Here is a 22,137-nt window from a genome sequence, read left to right as displayed (position 1 = left end):
TTTGATTAACTGCACCATCCCTGCAGCCCCAGGCCTAGATTACCGTTTCACTGTCAACATTCTTCAAATCTTGATTTTGGCATCCTCTTTTCACCCAGCTTCTATGTGAGGATAGGGACCCTTTAGGGAATGTTCTGGTATCTCCTAGGCCCTGCTTTGACTACTTATCCCCTGGTCACATGTTAAAACAAATAATATATTTTGAATTAATATACTTTTTGAAAATTATGTTTCAGTTCCTGTACAATCTTTTATCTATACTTTCCTTTCTTAGAAAGGGAAGAATAATCAAGAGGGCTTTTTTACGAAGTTGCTATTATAATTATGATTTATTATTTGTATGGTACTTTAATTTCAGAGGTTTCTTACATTACATTCCAATTTTACAACTTCCCCAGAGAAAAAAACGCAAATAATAACAATAATATGAAAGAAGTGATAGCAGCTACCATGTATTAAGTGCTCAATAGCTGCCACAGACTATATTTAGTACCATAAATATACTGCTTTTTTTAAATATGCAGACAAAAGCAAAGGAAAATTCATGAGCAAAATATAATCACTGTAACCAGCTTGGGTGGCAGAACTGCGGAGAAGGAACAGCACAGACTTCTTCACAGCCTTCCTCAGGTGCTTCTCTTATAAAAGGATATCTAGGGTTTGGATTTTACTAGTGCAGTTTTGGTTTTTGGGTGTGAGTTAGTAACTAGTTTGAGCAGACTTGCTCTGACCAAGCTGTGCTAACTTACCTCGTTTATCTACCAAAGGTTAATTGTTCCAGATGCCAGGAGACTTGCCTTTGGGGAATCAATTTTTTGATTGGGGAATAATTTTGAGCTAATCTATAAAAATTGGGGGCAGACTCAAAGCAGGTTCTAGAGAGTACTAGATATATGACTTGATTACAAAGAAACTATCTAACCCCATTCCTAGAGATTTTGAGTAGATCTGGGTAGGATTCAGGAGCATGTTATTTTTTTAAACAGAATTCCTAGTGATCCTGTTTTAGATGATCCTGAGATCACACTCAAAATAAATATTAATCTAAGTAGAACTGCTGAAACTGCCTTTCTTCATTCCTTTACTCTCTCTGCTAACCAGGTCCTCCCATTCAGTCCACTGGGAGGGCTTGCCCTGGTCATGTCAAGGTACTGCTTCCTCCCTCAAGCAGGTAAACAATACAAAAGCTTTCAGGCTGGGACAAGATGTTGACTCAATATCAACGTATGATAACCTTTTGTATTCTGTACCTGAATCCTTGACTGGAACAATCTAAGTTTTGATCAATGCTTCCCCAACTTTCTGAATTACTGACTTTTAAGGTTCATCTAGGTTTTCCAGCCTTGCCTAAATTCTTGCCCAAGTACTGGAAAAACACTCATGCACTGCATGTCCTCATAATACTTTTTATTTCTACAGGGTTGTGAGCTATTCTTCACATTTTGGTACCTGAATAGACTCCCTCCAGACTACCATATGCTCCATTTCGTTTCCACAGTGAGCGCTTGTTCCCAAGTTCCTTCTCAAATCTAGAAATATCCTTTATTCCCAGCCTTGAATTATGTCTCCTTGCTCCTCTACTGGCTGATGGACTTCGCCCCTTGGAAATCCCAAGAGACCCCAAACTCATCATATCAACACTTCAAACCTGAGCCCCTTTCTGAGTTTTTAAATCTTATTTAATTGTGCTGTCACTCATCCAATCACTTCTGTTAACAAACAGAACAAAACAGAACAGAACAAATACCAGGTGCCATCATGGAGTTCTTATTTTTCCTTATGCCCAGCATCCAATCACTCACCAACTGACATTATTTCTATATTACTTTAAAGCCAACCCTTCTACTTTATGCTTACCACATATGCCCTACTTTAAACCCTCAATATTTCTCAGGCATCAGCGTCATAGGGTTCTCTCTGGTCTCCCTGGCTCCAGTCTCCCTCCTCACAGTTCTTTCTCTACAGCGCAGCCTGAATGATGCTATAAAACCAAATCTCATCATGCTGTGCTATCCTTTTCTCCTTAAGACCCTTTATGTTTTCATATTGCCAAAAGAATAAATTTCAATACTCACACCATTAAAAATTAAGTTATAACCTAGACCCTGCCAATATCCAAACCAATCTCCATCTTGCTCCCTATATATATTTAATATACAGACATCCAGCCATAATAAGTACTTAAAGTGCCCCAAATGCTTCTGGCCTCTACCACTCCAGCTCCAACCACCATACCACCATCATGTTTTTCTGACCCTAGGCAAGATCCTCTTTTTCTTCCTTCTCACCTCCTAATTATATTCTCCACCTGACCCCTAAAGTGAATTTCCAAAACATAATTATCATGCCAGTCCTTTGCATGGTTCACCAGTGGCTGAACCTGGAATAAAAAAATCCATACTCCATACCTTGGTCTAGAAGGCTCTACATGATCTGACTCTTGCCTACTCTCTGCCCTCCTTTTTCCATTCTCCCACTCAAATCACTCCAACCAAACTGACCTTCTTTCTGATCCTCAGATGAGGCAAGCTCGTTTCTGCTTTAAGGACTCTACACTTGGAACCTTTCTGTAGCTTTCCCTCCTTGCATATGCATGGCTGGTTTCCATTTATGCAGGTTTCAATTGTCACTTTATTAGAGAAGCTTTCCTTGACCACAGGAGTAAATGCTGGCTGTACTCAAAGTAACTTTGTTTGTTTTTTTTTAGATTTTTAAATTCAGTGTTGTTTATAGATATTTATTGAGCATCTACAATCTATCAAATCTTTTCAAAGACATTTCCAATTTTTGTGTGTGTGTGTGTGTGTGTGTGTGTGTTTTTTAACATCTTTATTGGAGTATAATTGCTTTACAATGGTGTGTTAGTTTCTGCTTTATAACAAAGTGAATCAGCTATACATATACAACTTTGAATTACGTTATTTTACTTTGTTTCTGGCATCTCTCACTATGGAAAATCACCCTTAATTAATTAGTTTACTAATTTATTTATGCCCTCCCACCCCTCCACCCACTCAATTGTAAGCTTACCACACACAAGGCACAAGCTCTGCAAGTGTTTGTTGAATGTCTCAGTGGCTTTGTATATGTATTTTTCTGTTTGGAATATGGTTCTCCAATTTGTCCACTGATTACTTGATGAGCTCTTGGTGATGCTTCAATCCTGGATTTAAACAGCTCTTCCTCTGGGAAATTCACTCTTTACCCCAAATGGGGTTGATCACACCCAGCTTTGGCTCTGCTATTTATGGTCCATGCCTCTGTAACAGCATCAAACTGTTTCATAATTGTTTGCATGCCCTTCTTCCTAGCTAGAACTCCCTATAGTAAAGACTGTGTCTTGTTCACCTCAGTAGTCTCTGCATAGCACAATGAATTTGCTGCCATAATCTATGCCATAGGGTAGATAAGACGTTGTGACAACTGTAATGGTCTGAGTGATACAGGTCTAAAACTAATAAATAAGCTGAATTTAAAGTCTCTCTACATGTGTGTGTGTGTGTGTGTGTGTGTGTGTGTGTGTGTGTGTGTATGTTGGTTTGTACGTCTACTTTTAATATAAAGATGCAGAAATACGTAAAACATGGATAACCTTCAAGTACAATCATTTAAAGAAATTATGTAATGATTTGATCCTCATTATATTATTTAGAATATATTTTTCAACATATTTGATCATTTACTGATGATTCTACAACTGGTTGTAGCTTACTCATCTTGCTGATTTATAAGTGCATAAACTTTTCTAAATTGATAGGTTTAGGATGAAGAAGGAAGAGTAAGAATCAATTAATATACCATACTTAGTCCATAAAAGGGACTTTAAAATACTTCTTAATTGAATAAATGAATAAATAAATGAATAAAAAGATTCAGTGGGGAACTAATCACTGGATTTCAATTCTTCCATTTCAAGTTTTATGAAACCCATTAATGGACATGTAATAATGTCTATGTTTATATGCATTCCTATAAAAGTTAAGTGTACCCTTGTATCTACATATCTATTCAGTTTCAATTATCTTTTCTTTTTGGCAGTTGCATTTAATATATTTATTTTCAGGAAAAACAACTTTAACAATCCTTAAGAGACTCATGATCAAGTCTCTCTTCTGTTGCTACTGCCAAAGAGCTTTAAAACAATCCTTTATCACCCCTCATTACTTGGATGAATAAGCTTATCTGGGCATTTATTTACTAACTTTTGCAGTTTCTTTAGTTTTCTAAATTCTGTGTTTTGAATCTCTCCACTGTGTTAGCAAAATGACCCTGGAGTGGAGTTGTATCTGCAAGTTAGATAAAGCCACAGAGATAATTGAAATTCATTCAGGTATTTTGAATATCTATAAGAATGTGTGGTAGAAAAAGAAGGGAGAAAGGAAGAAAGAAAGAAAAATGCAAGACCTCAAGAAAGAAGAAAATCCAAATTCAATCAATTTACCTGTTTGGAGACTGAGAACAAATGGGGAATTACATTACGTGAACTAAGAGGCCAACCCCCTTTTTAAAAATTTTGAAGCCCACGACATCTGCAGCTCCAGTACCCTGCCAGCTGAGCTAAAATCACTGGATCCAACTGTAATATACGGGGAAGGCAATTGCCTGAGTGGCCACTCATTGTCCAACCCTGGGAGAACTAGAATTAAGTAGCAGTGATTGAAAATAACCCCAGATAACAGAAATGGTAATAGTGTCTCTGATTAGGAATGCATCTCTCAATCTAAAAGAAGACATAAAATCAAGAGTAAAAGGATTTAACAAAATCAAGATTATAGTATTTAAAATTATCCCAATTGATTCCTCATGTCTAAGAATTTGTACATTTAGGCAATTTATGTCCATGAAATGCTGAAAAGAATGTGTTCTGTTGAAGTGATAGCCATGTATTACAACTTAAAATGCGAAATTAAGTAATTTACATAGATATGAGATTTTAGGTTAAAACTTTAGTAGACTTATGTGCAGTAATGGGAGACCAAAGAGCATTTCTTGGTTCACTGATTATTAATGTTTACTTTTTGGCTTCACAATAATTATTTGGTGCACAGAAAAGTTTGGTTAAGTCAGTTACCTAAAAATGAAGTAAAATATATTACTTTTATAATTATATATCTTTTATGACTGCACATAATTGAGGTTAATGAAATACTATCTATTGCTACAGTACAGAAGTGGAGTCTTTCTTCAACTCAAGTCAAATAACCTGCCCAGAAACTTAAGAGTATCAAGTGCGTAACTACTCTTTGTTATTTTAAGTGATAACTACATTGATGATAGCTGTTACTTACTGCCCTTATTCTATGCTAGACAGTGTACCAAGTGCTGTGTGTATATAGATAGATAGATAGATAGATAGATAGATAGATAGATAATCCTATAAGATAGTTGTTCTTACTCCTTCTATTTATATATAAATAAAGAAACTAGAGAAAAAGCAGTTCAAGTAACCTGCTCCAGTTTACGCATCATTTTGGGAACCAGAATTTTTACTCAATAGTTTTGTGATTTCAGAGTAAAATCCTTAAACTTCGCAATCCAGCAGTAAATGGTAATACCTCCCTCTATCTTGTTTATCATAAAAGTATTTCTCTTCAAATATCAGGTATAAATGGAATTTAGCAAATCAAATTAAACTGACGGTCTATTTGCTATTGAACTTCTTTTTTAAAGGTAAATAATGGCCCTCTTTTATCTTTTATTTCAATACAGATTTTCATATACTGGCTCTAGTTAAAGTAAACCCAACTTTCACATGGAATAACTTTGAAAAATAGAAATTGGATGCTATTTTGTCTCAAGAAATTAAGATGCATTTTGATATCTCTTTTGCCGCACTAAATTTAGACAAACTCATGCAATTCCTTTGAAAGTCACTGTGGGACAAACAGATTGGAAGATAAACTCAGAAAAGTAAAGGGGCTGAGTGGAAACAGCTTTCACTTTGATCAATTATGTTAGAAGCCTCAAAGTGGTCCAGTTACTTGACTCTAGATCTCCAATTGTGTCAGAACATCCCCAGTGCAAATGGACATCGTAATCCAGTTAGCTTAGTCTAAGTGTTGTGCCTTTAGCATTCTCTAAATTTGAAAGGACACAAGAATGTTTCTGGGGACAGAATATTAAGCCTTCCTTGGTGGGCTTTTAGGTGGGCTGATCCCTGGAAGGCAAATGTACTTCTGATTGAAATGAGGAAACACTGTCTGCCCAGGGCTCAGAAGCTTAAGAGACCAAGAGACGGGTCATATCATAAACATGAGCACCAGCCCCTCCAAGGGACAATGCCATCTGGTTCGCTGTAGATCCATTTTCAGAAATAACAGATTCCTTGGGTCCTCATTTACTCTGTTGGTCTACGCTGTGTTTAAAATGGCATACTGGCAAAGGCTCACAATATAGCTCAGAGGCTCAGTAAACTTTCCCTTGGGTGCTACAGGCTCTTTCCCAAAGTAAATGAGCAAAAGGCAATAAATGAGGCAAGTGAATTTTAGAACGGAGTCCTTACTGAGATCTTTACATGATTCAGTCCTGCAGCCTGCACTGCCCTGGGCCACGGCCCAAAGCTTCATAGTATGCTCAGTACACCCAGTCTGAAAACATTCTATTTTTAACAGTCCCTTTTAAAATGCTTATTTTACTGACTTTAAAAACCAGTACAAATTAGTTTTCACATGAAAACAGATACCCACTTCCCCACCAAAAATGTAACAAGTTTGTTTTTGTATGTAAACAAAGATAGCTACGTAGCCCATGCCTCCATCACCACTAAATCACAAGGGTGGGAGGACACTGGCTATGAGTGGGCGGAAGTGGAGTGAGGCTTCACCCAGCCAGAGGAAGTTACCCCTCTGATGTCCTAGAAATGCTGTCCAATGTTTCCTTCTTTCCATTACCTCCTCTTTGGGCAGGAAAATATGTAGAAAGAATGAGACATGCCTTAAACATTAAAACCAGCACTTTGGACAAGTTCAAATCATGCATGAATAGCCAAAGTATTATTTGGAAGGGGGATTGCGGCCATGGTCATCCAGATGTGGGAACTCAGAGAAAGGATATCCCTAGATGTAGCAACTTCATAATTTCTAAATCACAGTATTTTTGGGGGGAATGCAGTAGAACATTACTCTCGTGTCTCCATATGAACGGCAGCACGACACTTTTAACACAGCCTTGAGGACTGGCTTTGATTAAGGGAGTTTTCTTTTTGAGAAACACATGACTTGAGAACGGTAGTTAACAGATGTATTAGTTTTCTATTACTGCTGTACCAGATTACCCAAACTCAGTGGCTTCAACCAAAAGAAGTTTGTTATCTTACGATGCTATAGGTCAGAAGTCTAATTAGGGTTTCACTGGACTGAAATAAAGGTGTCAACAGGGCTGCATTCTTTGCTGGAGGCTCTACGGGAGAATCCCTTTCTTTGATTTTCTTGCTTTTAGTGGCTGGCTGTATTCTTTGGCTTGACCTCTGTCTCCATCTTTAAATCCAGAAATGGTGGGGTGAGTTCTTCCCACCTCACATTACTCCAGCCTTCTCCTCTGTCTCCCTCTTTCACTTTTTAGGACTCTCCTGATTACATGGGGGCCACACAGATGTTCCAGGAAAATCTCCCTATTTTAAGGTCAGCTGATTAAAAACCTAAATTCTTTTTTGTCCAGTAACATAACACATTCATAGGTTCCAGGGACTAGGATGTGGACATTTTAGGGTGTCTTTATTCCATCTACCACAGCAGCTGTGAGAAACATGACGACTGCAAGTAATCTTGTCTAGATTCAATCCCAGGGCCACCACATACTAGCTGGGCAACTGTGGGTTAATGGACAGCCTCTCCATGCCTCATTTTCCTCATTTATAAAATGCAGCTAATAGTGTCTATCTTAGGGCTCTTAGAAGGATAAAATGAGTTAATTTATTAAATATACTTAGACCATTACAAAATAAGTATTCAATTAAAGTTAACAACACTGATGTCCACTCACTTCTCCAAAGAAAAGGGCAGAATCATTATGTACAGTGAATGTCTAAAGTCTTCAGACCTAGAAAGGGGGATTTGATCATAGGTGTAGAAAACAGACATTTGCAGTGCTCTCTTGCATGTCAACACTCTAAGTGCCCATGGACGTAATTAACGAAGACCTGATTTGTTCTCGGGATCTCCTGAGTCATCCATTCACTCTGGGAATTCCTGCACACAGGGCTTCACACATACAAGCAGAGTGCCTTGTGCAGCTCAGCGCTTTTTCTTAGTCCTTCTTCTCCATTGAAGGTTGGCATCCAGCCGCCCACAGGGTGCTGCTCGAGCAGCTGTGCACAGAACTGCTGGTCTCTCGACCATGCATCTGCTTACCTGTCCTCTAGGCCATAGGAAAACCTTTGCTTGCCCCGAATTTTCAGAATATTCCCACAGCAAAGCTGATGGGCTCCCTGGTAACAATGATTTCCATTGTCCCACAGTCATCCTCTTCACATGATAATCAGGCTTCTGAGATCTGGGGAGCAGAGAGGCTTTATATAGCTATGCAAGGTGCCTAAAACCACTTCCAGGTCTAACACAGGCTTGGCTACTTCATCTAGCCCACTCTGCCAGACTTTTATACTCTACCAGGGTACTTTTCTCTTAAGGGCCCCATGATGTTTTTTTCCATGGTGGTCTTCATTATGGACTTCTCCTGCTGTTCCTATATTAGTTTTCTATTGCTTCCATTACAAATTACCACACGCTTAGCAGCTTAAAGAAACACTAATTTATTGGCTCACATTTTCCATAGGTCAGAAGTCCAGAGGGCTCATCTGAGTCTCTATTTACAATTTCACAAGGCTAAAATCAAGGTCTCAGCAAACCTGCATTACTTTCTAGAGGCTCTAGAGGAAAATCCTTTTCCTTGCTCATTCAGGCTGTTGGCTGAGTTCAATTCCCTGTGGTTGTAGGACTGAGGTCCCTGTTTTCTTGCTGGTTGTCAGCTGAGGGCCATTCTCAGAGTCTAGAAACTGCCTGTATTCCTTGGCTTATGGCTCCTTCTTCCACTTCAAAGGCAGAAATGGCAAGTTGAGTCCTTCTCATAACACATCTCTATGATGACTCCCTGCCTTTTTCTTCCACTTTTAAGGATTTGTGTGATTATACTGGTCCTGCTAGTATAATTCAGAATAATCTTTCCATATCATATTCCATAACCTTACTCACATTTGCAAAGCCCTTGGACATGTAATATAACATATTCACAGGACCTAGAGATTAAAGAATAGATATCTTTGGGGGTCATTATTCAGTCAAGCATTGCCCCCACTCTCCCACTCAGTCTATTAGGTCTGCATATATCTCATCTCCTTGGCTCTAATTCTTTCCCACAGAGCCCCTGGTTCTCAATGAACATCAAGGCATATGGCTGGGCATCTCTTTCAGCATCCCTGAACAGTCTGTGACAGCTAAGATATACTCCAAGAATGTAGCAAGTAAAGTCCAGAGCACACAGACTCTGGGTGGATGGTGCTTTCTGACAACCAAAGCCCAGCCTCATCACTGACCTAGCCAAAGGCCATCTATTTTATACATATTAAGAGATACACAAAGTACTGGGAGAACAGATAAGAGATAAACTGGCTTTCCTGGGTGAATTAAAGAAAAATCTTCCTCAAGATTACATTTTATTTTAGCTTTGAGATATGTAGGAAGTTCAGCAGGATGAAGGGGAGTGGGTAGGAGAAATCATCAAATAAAAGAGAAATACATGTCTATGAATGTTGAGAAAAATACATTCTGAACAAAAACATACTTAAAAATGTATGGGAGTGTTTATGTTTAAATCAAGCACACCAATATTATCAATTGGTTGACCTCAATAGGGTGAAATAAATCGAGGTGTATCTCTTTGATTTTTCCCATAGAGTTACAGATAGCCCTCCCTTTGCACAACACCATCACTGTATTAATTGAACTACATTCATTTTTACCAATACCTAATTTTGCATGAGTTTCAGTTAACATGGTTGTGTACAAAATAAAGATTGCCTGTATGGCTATTTGAATCAAAGATTAGAACAATGACTAAAGGACATACTCATTAATCCAGAGTTCCCTGAAGACAAGAGAATTTGTTAATAGTAAATAAAACAGGACTAGATTTGAAAATGATCTTGAAAAACTAGAGCAATATATAATCAAAAGGAAGATGATATATCTTAAGAAGATATCCTGAGGGTAAAACAGGGACAGGACAACATTATCTAATCAAAATATGGACATTGACCAGTTAGGGATAGTAATTGCAGAAAAATAACCTGTGAGTTTTACTGGCCTACACACTGACATAAGAACAAGGAAGACATGTGAGCACCCTGCTATGTGCCAAACCTGCAGTAATCTAAGTACTCTTGTGTTCATCACACTTAATACCTGAAAAATCTCTGTAAGGTAGGTTTTATAATGCTCATTTTATATATGAATAACTTGAGATTCAAAGGAGTTAGATAAATATCTTGGTGCTGTTGGAGGTGGGCTTTGAAATCAAAACCATCTGACCTGAAAGATTATTCCATGCCTATGATTCCTCATGTCATGCCAAGAATATTGGCATGCAGAGTGTGTGACATGCAGGAACCAGGCAGAAACTGTTACACCCTGCAGATAAAATATACCGAGTAAATACCACCATTGCTATACTATGGATTTCCTTTAGATTATAAAACGATTTGGACTACAAACTACTTTTCTGTTACAAGTTATGATGGCTCAAACTCTTAGAGCCATTTGCAAGTTTTTGGCCAACGGGTTTCCCTATCTTAACACTGCAAATACAAGGATGGTAAAAAGTGTGTGAGATAAAGATTGGTAAAGAATCTTTGCATAAGGAGGGAGATAAATTTGAAGAATGTATTAAATACACTGGAGGTTTTGTCTCAGATAGTGCAGAGATTTAAAAGCACAGTGTATTAGTTCGCTAGGGCTGCCATAACAAAGTACCACAACTGCCATTACAAAGCCAAAAATTGAGTGGCTTAACCAACAGAAATTTATTTTCCCACAGTTCTGGAGGCTAGATGTTCAAGATCAAGGTATCAGTAGGGTTTGTTCTTTCTGAGGACTCTGAGGGAAGATCATGTTCCAGACCTCTCTCTCCCTGGCTTACAGATGGCCATCTTCTCCCTGGGTCTTCACACCTTCCCTCTAGATGTGTCTGTGTCCAAATTTCCTCTTCTTATAAGGACACCAGTGATACTGGATTGGGGCCTAACCTAATGATCTTTTTTAACTGAATGACCTTTATAAAGATCCTATCTTCAGGGACTTCCCTGGTGGTCCAGTGGTAAAGAATCCACCTTGCAATGCAGGGGACGCAGGTTCGATCCCTGGTCAGAGAACTAAGATCCCACATGCCACAGGGCAACTAAGCCCACGTGCCACAACTACTGACCTCATGTGCCTCAACTAGAGCCCGCATGCCACAACTACAGAGCCCACGTGCCCTGGAGCCTGCACACCACAACTAGAGAAGAGAAAACCCGCATGCCACAACTAGGGAGAAGCCCGGGCACCACAACGAAGAGCATGCACGCCGCAACAAAAGATCCCCCATGCCTCAGCGAGGATCCCGTGTGCTGCAACAAAGGCCCGATGCAGCCAAAAATAAATAAAATATAAATAAATAAATTTAAAAAAATAAATCTTAAAAAAAAAAGGATCCTGTCTTCAAATGTGGCTCCATTCTGCAGTACTGAGGGTTAGAACTTCAACATATGAATTTTGGAGGGAGAACACAATCCAATCTATGACACAGAGGGCAAAATCATCACATTGGGGATTGGAATACATAAAATACCAATAGGAATATGAAGCCATTTATGTAAATGAGCAATCAAGGAATTACCAGGGTACTGCTGTGGCCTATTAACATTAGTGATAAAGATAAATATGTATCCCCTAATATCTACATCTCTCTATAACTTTACCTGGTTTAAACTTTTTTTTTTTTTCCATATCAAGAAGTGCTCTAACTCTTCATTCTGTAATCCCAAGAAAAGGCATATAGGTGTACCACATATATTTCTTGGGAAATAACATTCTTCACTGTCACTTGGCTTTTGTTGGACCACTTCATGCCTAGGCATATTGTTAGGGAGATGGGGAAAACAAGAACAGAAGAATCTAATGCCTCTAAGGATTACATGTAAGATAAAGACCAGGATCACTGTTCGCTTTCTTAGAAAAATAAACTTAGAGAAACTGCATGTTTTGCATTTTTTCAATGCTTTAACCTTTCCTTAATCATTAGATAGCCTTTACAAGGGCCACTCATGCAGTACAGTAGTGACATTATTGCTTTCTTAAAAAGAAATCCTCAAAATGTATGATACAGGACTGTCAACTCAAAGTTAGAAGTAAACATTCCACTTTCCTTCTATTTATTTTGTGAGAGAAAGAAGATTGATTTTTTTAAACCAGCCACTTCCTCTGTTTTGTTTTGTTTTAGGCTGAAATTGGTTGTCACTACTGAGCTTGGTTGAAGTATTATGTGCACTAAATGAATGGAACTGGGTGGTATTCCATAGTATGCCCTAAAAGTGAAAACAAAACAAATTGTTTTTGTGCAGAAAACTAGCATATTGATAGTGCATTGATTTGGGCTGAACCCTTGAGTCACTGAATCATAAAATTTCAAAGCTGGAGGCTGACTTTTTAGGTTGTCTGTGGTGGACACTTAATTTAACTAAAGAGATAGAAAGTATCTGATGGAAACAATTAAGCCATATCAGCACATTTTAGATTGACATCTAATACGCTATGGCTTTTTAATGAAAAGCTGAGTATTATGTTTGACAGATCAATTATTCCTTGTATAGATGGGGCAGAAAGGGACATACAACATCAAAGCTGATTAACTCAGCAAAAGTATTCAATAATACTGTCACCTTTTATCAAAGCCAATGGCTTCAAGCACGGTGGCTTGATAGAGGGAAGAGTAATCACAATACAAATCATGATAAATGGTAAGTGCAAATCATAATAAGCACTATGTAAAGGGTATTATAAAAAACAGAGGGAGTGTATCTTGCCTTGGTGATATCATGAAAGTCTCCTAGTAGATGTAATATACTAATAGGAGTTCTTAGTTTTTAAAAATGGCAAGCAAAGAACACGTAAGTCATCTGTTCAAAGATCTTTAGGGGAAAAAAACTGCTCATTTTAGTGTTCCCAGATCCTGTTTTCATCAGTTTAATTTTGAGTGCCTGCCAGCTCAGGGAATACTCTACCAGGCTGTAAAATGAGAGCTAATTAAGATTTCTTCCTCAATCAAGTATATCCTATATCCATACAGGTAGACAGTTGGAGTCAGGGCCCCCAGTGAGTCAGCTTCCCTATACTCATGCCCTTGGATAGGCCTCTGCCACCTTGAGTAGGACTGATGCAGGCTAACCAACAGTATATTGCAGAAATGAGTGTGTGGCATCAGAGGCAAGATTATACAAGACATTGCAGCTTCAGCTTTGCTTTTCCTCTTGGATCATCCTCTGTGGGTGAAGCCAGTAACCATGCAGGAGGGCATTCCAGCAGTCCTGTGGAGAGTTCCACGGAGAGAAACTGAGGTCTCCTGCCAAAAGCCAGCACCACTCACTTACCATATGAATAAGCTACCTTGATAGAGGAAGCTCGAGACCCTGTGAAGCCTTGAAATGACAGTAACTTGAGAAATTCCAGGCCAGAAAACAGTTAAGCTCCTGGATTCCTCACCCACAAAAGCTATGAGATAACACATGTTTATGTTGCTAAATTTTGAGGTAATTTATTATGTAGTAATAAGTTAACTAATATACTAATATACTCTAAATCTGAAATAATCTTCTGGAATCCCTCAATGTTGCCCAAGTACTACCATTAAATATGGCCTGGGTATTTTCATAAGGTATATGGTGAGGAATGTTCCATGGATGTATATACATTTGTCCCTGGAAGAATGTTCTATGGGGAAGCAACTCATCCATTTGTCAGTGGATCCAGATAGGACGCCATTGACACTTTCATTTCTCCTGCTGTTCAGAGAAAATTAATTCAGCCTTGAGCTGAATAGAATAAATACAAACTAAAAAGATTATTAGAGTGTGACTTTGTATTCATGCAGACAGCACTCTCCTTGACATGAGGGATGCAACTGTTAAGGCATATAATATACAACCTGCCAGGGTATAAAACCACGCCAGCAAAACATATTCTGGTCAACCAAGCTCACAGCTTAAAAGCAACTCTTTTATAGTTGACAGAAAAGGGATGTACTCCCACCTTCATTAGTGACTATTTTTACCTTCCAGCTAGAGAGCTATGGGGGGAAAACACTTAACTATCTAAATCCACCATGCATACAGATATACAATATTAAAGGCCATCAAAAAAGCTAGTATGTTAGAATCAATTTTAGGACACCTATGGTCATATTCTGGAAAAGGAGTCTAAATCATTGAGAAGCAAATTCCATGGTGCCAACTGGTCTTAAAAGAACATAACCATTGATTTTAATATACATCTGGCAGACTGTGAAGCCAACCTACATCCCTCTGAGGTGAAGCACACCTGTATTGTTCATGGAAATAGAGGATTAGGTTTTCTTTTCCTGAGTGTGACCATCTCCATGGGATGGACTTCCTTGGTTAAAAACTAGTTAGTTAAAAACCAGGAAGTTAAGAGTAACATAGGTAGAAAGAAAGTATGAAAAAAAAGGAAGGAGGAAGGATGGAGGGAGGAAAAATAATGAAAATTAAAGTTACAGAAAAGGAAAAGGAAGTAAAAGGAAAAGAGAAAAAAAAGATTAATGATTGGAGTAAATTAAAGCCAAAGAATAACATTAAAGATAGACATTTTAGAAAGAGAGGGAATACTCCTAACTCATTCTATGAGGCCAGCATTACCTTAACACCAAAACCAGACAAAAGCATTACAAGAAAAGGAAACTATAGATGAGTATCTCTCATGGACATGGATGCAAAATCCTCAACAAAATATTAGCAAATCGAATCAAACAATTTATAAAAAGAATTATACACCAAGACCAAGTGGGATTTACAGGAGGTATGCAAGGGTGGTTCAACACTTGAACATCAATTAATGTAATCCATCACATCAACACCCCACCCCCAAAAAATCACAGGATCATATCAACAGATGCAGAAAAAGCATACGACAAAATCCAATACCCAATACAATACTCTCAGTAAACTAGGTATAGAGAGAAACTTTCTCAAACTGGTAAAGACTATCTGTAAAAAACCTTTAGCTTACATAATACTCCATGGTGAGAAACTTGAAGTTTTCCATCTAAGATCATGTACAAGGAAAGGATATCTCCTCTCACCACTTCTTTTCAACATCATACTGAAAACTGTAGCTAATGCAATAAGATGATAAAAGGAAATAAAAGGTATACAGATTGTACATGAAATAAAACTGTCTTTGTTGGCAGTTGCCACAATCATATATAGAAAATCCTAACAAATTGAAAACAAATAAACAAAAAATTACTGGAACTAATAAACAATTATAGCAAGGTTGATGGATACAAAATTAATATATAAAAGTCAATCACTTTTCTATATGCCACCAACGAACAAGTAGAATTTGAAGTTAAAAGCATAATACCATTTACATTCAGCATCCCCCAAAATGAAATACTTAGGTATAAATCCAACGAAATATGTACAAGATCTATACGAAGAAAACTACAAAACTGATGAGTAAAATCAATGAAGACCTAATTAAATGAAGAGTTATTCCATGTTTGTAGATAGGAAGAATCAATATTATCAAGATTTCAGTTCTTCCCTGTTTAATCTATAGATTCAATGCAATCACAATCAAAATCCTGGCAAATTATTTTCTGTATATCAACAAAATGATTCTAAAGTTTATATGGAGAGGCAAAAGACCCAGAACAGCCAACATGGTATTGAAGGAGAAGAACAAAGTTGGAGGAGACTTACTATAAAGCTACAGTAATCAAGACAGTGTGGTATAAGCAAAATAATAAAGAAATAGATCATTGGAACAGAATAGGGAACCCAGAAATAGACCCACATAAATATAGCCGATTGATCTTTGACAAAAGAACAAAGTCAATACAATGGAGCAATAGTCTTTTCAACAAATGGTTCTGGAACAACTAGACCACCACGTGCAAAAAAAAAAAAAAAGTATCTAGACACATTCACAAAAATTAACTCAAAATGGATAAAAAACCCTAAATGTAAAATGGCAATCTATAAAACTCTTAGAGATAACAACATAGGGCAAAACCTAGATGAGTTTTAGTATGGTGCTGATTTTTTAGATACAATACCGAAGGTAAGATCCATGAAAGAAATAATTGATAAGCTGGAATTCATTAAAATAAAAAACTTATGCCCTTTGAAAGACAAGGTTAAGAGAATGAAAAGACAAAAGCACAGACTGAAAGGAAATTTTCAAAAGACACATCTGATAAAGAACATCTGAATTCAAAACATACAAAAACTCAAACCTCAACAATAAGAAAGCAACCTGATTAAAAAATGGGCCAAAGACCTTAACACACATCTCAACAAAGAAGATATATAGATGGCAAAAAAGAATATGAAATTATGCTACTTATCACGTGTCATCAGGGGAATGTAAGTTAAAACAACGAGATACCACAAATACTACAAATACTACAAATTAAAATAGCCAAACTCTGGAACAGATAACACCAACGCCTGGTAAGGATGTAGAATAACAGAAACTTTAATTTACTGCTAGTGGGAATGTAAACTATCACAGCCACTTTGGAAGACAGTTTGGTGATTTCTTACAAAATAAGAAAAATATTTCTTAAAATACTTTCTCTTGCCATAGATCTAGCAATCTTGCTCCTTGGTATTTACTCAAATGAGCTGAAAACATTAAGTCCACACAAAAACTTGAACACAGGTGCTTATAGTAGCTTTATTCATAACTGCCAAAACTTGGAAGCAACCATGATGTCCTTCAATAGGTGAATGGATAAATGAACTGTGGTCCATCCAGACAATGGAATATTATTCAGTGCTATAAAGAAATGAGCTATCAAATCATGAAAAGACATGGAGGAACCTTAAATGCATATTACTAAGTGAAAAGAGCCAAAGTTTTTCAAAAGCTTCTTTTTCAAGAGGTTACATACTGTATGATTCCAACAATATGACATTCTGGAAAATGCAAAACTATGAAAACAGTAAAAAGATCAGTGGTTTCCAGGGTTGGGGGAGGGGGAGGGATGAATAAGTGGAGCACAGAGGATTTTTAGGGCAGTAAAGCTATTCTGTATGGTACTGTAATGATGGATTTATGTCATTATACGTTTGTCTAAACCCATAGAATGTGATACAACACCAAGAGTAAACTGTAATGTAAACTATGGACTTTGGCTGATTATGATGTGTCAATGTAGGTTCATCACTTAGAGCAAATGTCCCACTCTGGTGGGGGATGCTGATAATGGGAGAGGCTCTGCTTGTATGGAGGTAGGGGGCATATAGGAATTCTCTGTACCTTCCCCTCAATTTTGCTCTGAACTTAAAATTGTTATAAAACATAAAGTCTTAGTTAAAAAGAAACAGACACCATATGAAAGTAACAAATCTAGATACTAAACACTGAAACAGACTTTGTTTTAAACAAACAAACAAAAAAAAGGGAACACAAATTGAGGAATAAGAATTAGAAAATGAAGCAGATGAAGTACATCTCTAAAAGGGAAGAGGTCCCTGGCCTCTATCCCTCAATCTGCCTGCACATTTTAGATGACATCAATCCCTTTCTTCTGGAGGACAGAACTCCAGGAGTCATCTTTAACCCCCTTCTTCTGTCCACACTCCATATGCAATACACCAGGACATCTTGTTGGCTCCCTATAATCCAACCTATATTACCCCTCCCTGTCACCACCTTGGTCTAAGCATAATCTCTTGTCTGGATTGTTGAAATAACCCAGGAATTGGTTCTCTGGCTCCTATTCTTACCCTTTCCAGTTAATTGTGAACACAGACACAAGTGTGATTCTTTTAAAAAGTAGGTTAGGTCACATCATGACACTGCTTTAACCTTCAGTGGCTCCCCTTTTCATTTAACGTAAAACCATGGAAGGCTCTGGAAGACTGGTTCCCCAGTTACTGCCCTAACCTCAGCTCCTTTACTCTCCCTCTTGCTCACTCAGGCCATCATGACTTCTGGCTGTTCCTCCAACAGACTGGGCATGTTTCAGCCCTGAGGCTTTGAACTCGGGCTTCCTGCTCCTGGGAATGTTTTTTCCCCGAATACTTTTACACTTTCACCATCTTCACATTTTGCACAAATGTTACCTTTATATCTGGCCACCCTTTTCATTGTAACCTTCTATCCTTCCCCTTCCATCCACCTCTACTTTGCAATACCGATATTCATTACCATCAAACATACTGTCCAATTTACTTGTTTTTCTTCCTGCTTGAGAATATAAACCCCTCCAGTGCAGAAATCTTAGTTTGTATTGTTTACTGATGTATTTGAAATATCCACAGCTGTTCCTGCATACATTGTTCGTGCCTATATCAGTTTGCTAGGGCTGCCCTAACAAATTACATCAAAATGGGTGCCTTAAAAGAACAGAAATTTATTGTCTCATAGTTCTGGAAGCTAGAAGTCTGAGATCAAGGTGTCAGCAGGGCCATGCTCCCCATGATACCAGTAGAGGAGAATCTTCTCTCTAGATTCTGGTGTTTTTCTAACAGTCCTTGGTGTTCCTTGGCTTTCAGCCCTTTGGGCTCTGTCTCCATCATCACATGATATTCTCCCTGTGTGTCTCTCTCTGTGTCTCTTCTCTTAAGGACAGCAGTCATACTGGATTAAGGGCCCACCCTACCTCAGCATGATCTCATCTTAATACTTTAGTTATGTCTAATTAATTAATTAACCTAAGTAATTAATGACCCTATGTTCCAATAAGATCACACTCTGAGGTGCTGGCGGTCAGAACTTGAACATATCTTTTGTGGGGACAAAAATCATCCCATAACAGTGTCCCAATATGTTTTTAAATAAATCAGTTGAAGTTTGAAAGTGACACATGTGCTTAGAAATGTTCTTTGGCTGAGGATGATGAGGGAAGTCTCTTACTACGGTTAATACCTCTGAATGAAGATCCATTAAAAAGACACTTGTAGCTGCCTGCATAGTTACTTTTGAGTTTATAAGTGTTTACCCTTTGCCCTCTTTTCATAAAGATAAAAAATGTGTATTTTTCCTTTTTTTAAAATATGGCTTCACATTACAAAATAGGAGTAGTGATTCTTTAATATGATCTGCAATTATACTATTGAATATGTTTTAAAAAAACATACCACTGGGACTTCCTGGTGGCACAGTGGTTAAGAATCCACCTGCCAGTGCAGGGGACACGGGTTCAAGCCCTGGTCTGGGAAGATCCCACATGCCGTGGAGCAACTAAGCCCGTGCACCACAACTACTGAGCCTGCACTCTAGAGCCTGCGAGCCACAACTACTGAAGCCCATGCACGCAGAGCCTGAGCTCCACAACAAGAGAAGCCACCGCAATGAGAAGCCCATGCACTGCAACGAAGATCAGCTCCCTCTCGCCGCAACTAAAGAAAGCCCATGCACAGCAACAAGGACCCAATGCAGCCAAAAATTAATTAATTAATTAATTAATTAAAAAAAAAAAAAACATACCACCACCCCATATTCTCTCTGCTACGAAAATCACAATGAGGGACTTCCCTGGGGGTCCAGTGGTTAAGACTCTGCATTTCCAGTGCATGGGGCACAGGTTCAATCTCTGGTCATGGTCAGGGAACTAAGCTCCTACAAGCCATGTGGCACCGCCAAAAACAACAACAAAAAAAGAAAACAGAAATCACAATGAAATGGGCCTTAGTTTCAGAAAATAAGATGGCAACAAAAGTGAGTTTAAACTGTATGTCAATAAGGGAAAACGCCAACATGCTGTTACAAATATGACAATTATTGATGTTTCCTTCTTTGGTAGAAATATTATTTTCCCTTAATCTCCCTAATGATCTACAGCTTTATTTCTAAATTACATGCCATCATAATTTCTTTTATGAATTCTAAATAATAAACCCGGAGGAGCTTCAAGATGACAGAGGAGTAAGACGTGCAGATCACCTTCCTCCCCACAAATACATCAAAAATACATCTACATGTGGAACAACTCCTACAGAACACCTACTGAATGCTGGCAGAAGAACTCAGACTTCCCAAAAGGCAAGAAACTCCCCACAGACCTGGGTAGGGCAAAAGAAAAAAGAAAAACCAGAGACAAAAGAATGGGGACCTGCACCTCTGGGAGGGAGCTGTGAAGGAGGAAAAGTTTCCACACACTAGGAAGCCCCGTAGTGGGCGGAGACTGCGGGGTGGCAGAGGGGGGGAGCTTCGGAGCCACGCAGCAACAGGGGTGCAGAGGGCAAAGCGGAGAGATTCCCACACAGAGGATTGGTGCCGACCAGCACTCACCAGCCTGAGAGGCTTGTCTGCTCAACCGTGGGGGTGGGTGGGGGCTGGGAGCTGAGGCTCTGGCTTCGGAGGTCAGATCCCAGGGAGAGGACTGAGGTTGGCTGCGTGAACACAGCCTGAACGGGGCTACTGCACCACAGCTAGCCGGGAGGGAGTCCAGGAAAAACCCTGGACCTGCCTAAGAGGCAAGAGACCATTGGTTCGGGGTGTGCAAGGAGAGGGGACTCACAGCACCGCCTAAATGAGCTCCAGAGACGGGCGCGAGCCGCGGCTATCAGCGCGGACCCCAGAGACAGGCATGAGATGCTAAGGCTGCTGCTGCAGCCACCAAGAAGCCTGTGTGTGAGCACAGGTCACTCTCCACACCTCCCCTCCCGGGAGCCTGTGCAGCCTGCCACAGCCAAGGTCCCGTGATCCAGGGACAACTTCCCCGGGAGAACATATGGCACGCCTCAGGCTGTTGCAACGTCATGCTGGCCTCTGCTGCCGCAGGCTCACCCCGCATTCCGTACCCCTCCCTCCCCCCAGCCTGAGTGAGCGAGAGCCCCCTAATCAGCCGCTGCTTTAACCCCATCCTGTCTGGGTGAAGAACATATGCCAGAGGGCGACCTACATGCAGAAGCGGGGCCAAATACAAAGCTGAACCCCAGGAGCTGTGCAAACAAGAAGAGAAAGGGAAACTTCTCCGTGCACCCTCAGGAGCAGAGGATTAAATCCCCACAATCAACTTAAGGTACCCTGAATCTGTGGAATACATGAATAGACAACAAATGATCCCAAAATTGAGGTAGTGGACTTTGGGAGCAAATGTAGACTTGGGGTTTGTTGTATGCGACTGACTAGTTTCTGATTTTTATGTTTACTTAGTATAGTTTTTAGTGCTTGTTATCACTGGTGGATTTGTTTATTGGTTGGGTTGCTCTCTTCTTTTTTTCTTACTACTTTTTAATTTAATATTTTTCTTTATTTTTTATTTTAATAACTTTTATTTTACTTTATTTTATTCTATTTTTTTTTCTCCGTTTTCTTCTGAGCCATGTGGCTGACAGGGTCTTGGTGCTTTGGCCGGGTGTCAGGCCTGAGCCTCTGAGGTGGGAGAGCCGTTCAGGATATTAGACAACCAGAGACCTCCTAGCCCCATGTAATATCAATTGGCAAGAGCTCTCCCAGAGATCTCTGTCTCAACACTAAGACCCATCTCCACTCAACAACCAACAATCTCCAGTGCTGGACACCATATGCCAAACAACTAGCAAGACAGGAACACAGCCCCACCCATTAGCAGAGAGGCTGCTTAAAATCATAATAAGTTCACAGACACCCCAAAACACACCACTGGATGCAGTCCTGCCCAGCAGAAAGACAAGATCCAGCCTCATCCACCAGAACACAGGCACCAGTCCCCTCCACCAGGAAGCCTACACAACCCACTGAACCAACCATACCTACTGTGGGCAGACACCAAAAACAATGGGAACTATGGACCTGCAGCCTGTGAAAAGGAGACCCCAAACACAGTAAGTTAGGCAAAAAGAGAAGACAGAGAAATGCACAGCAGATGAAGGAGCAAAGAGAAAACCTACCAGACCAAATAAATGAAGAGGAAATAGGCAGTCTACCTGAAAAAGAA

The sequence above is a fragment of the Balaenoptera ricei genome, chromosome 5 (genome assembly GCF_028023285.1).
Source record: "Balaenoptera ricei isolate mBalRic1 chromosome 5, mBalRic1.hap2, whole genome shotgun sequence".
NCBI classification, from domain to species: domain Eukaryota; kingdom Metazoa; phylum Chordata; class Mammalia; order Artiodactyla; family Balaenopteridae; genus Balaenoptera; species Balaenoptera ricei.
The sequence above is the reverse complement of the archived record's forward strand: the minus strand, read 5'-3'. Positions refer to the sequence as shown.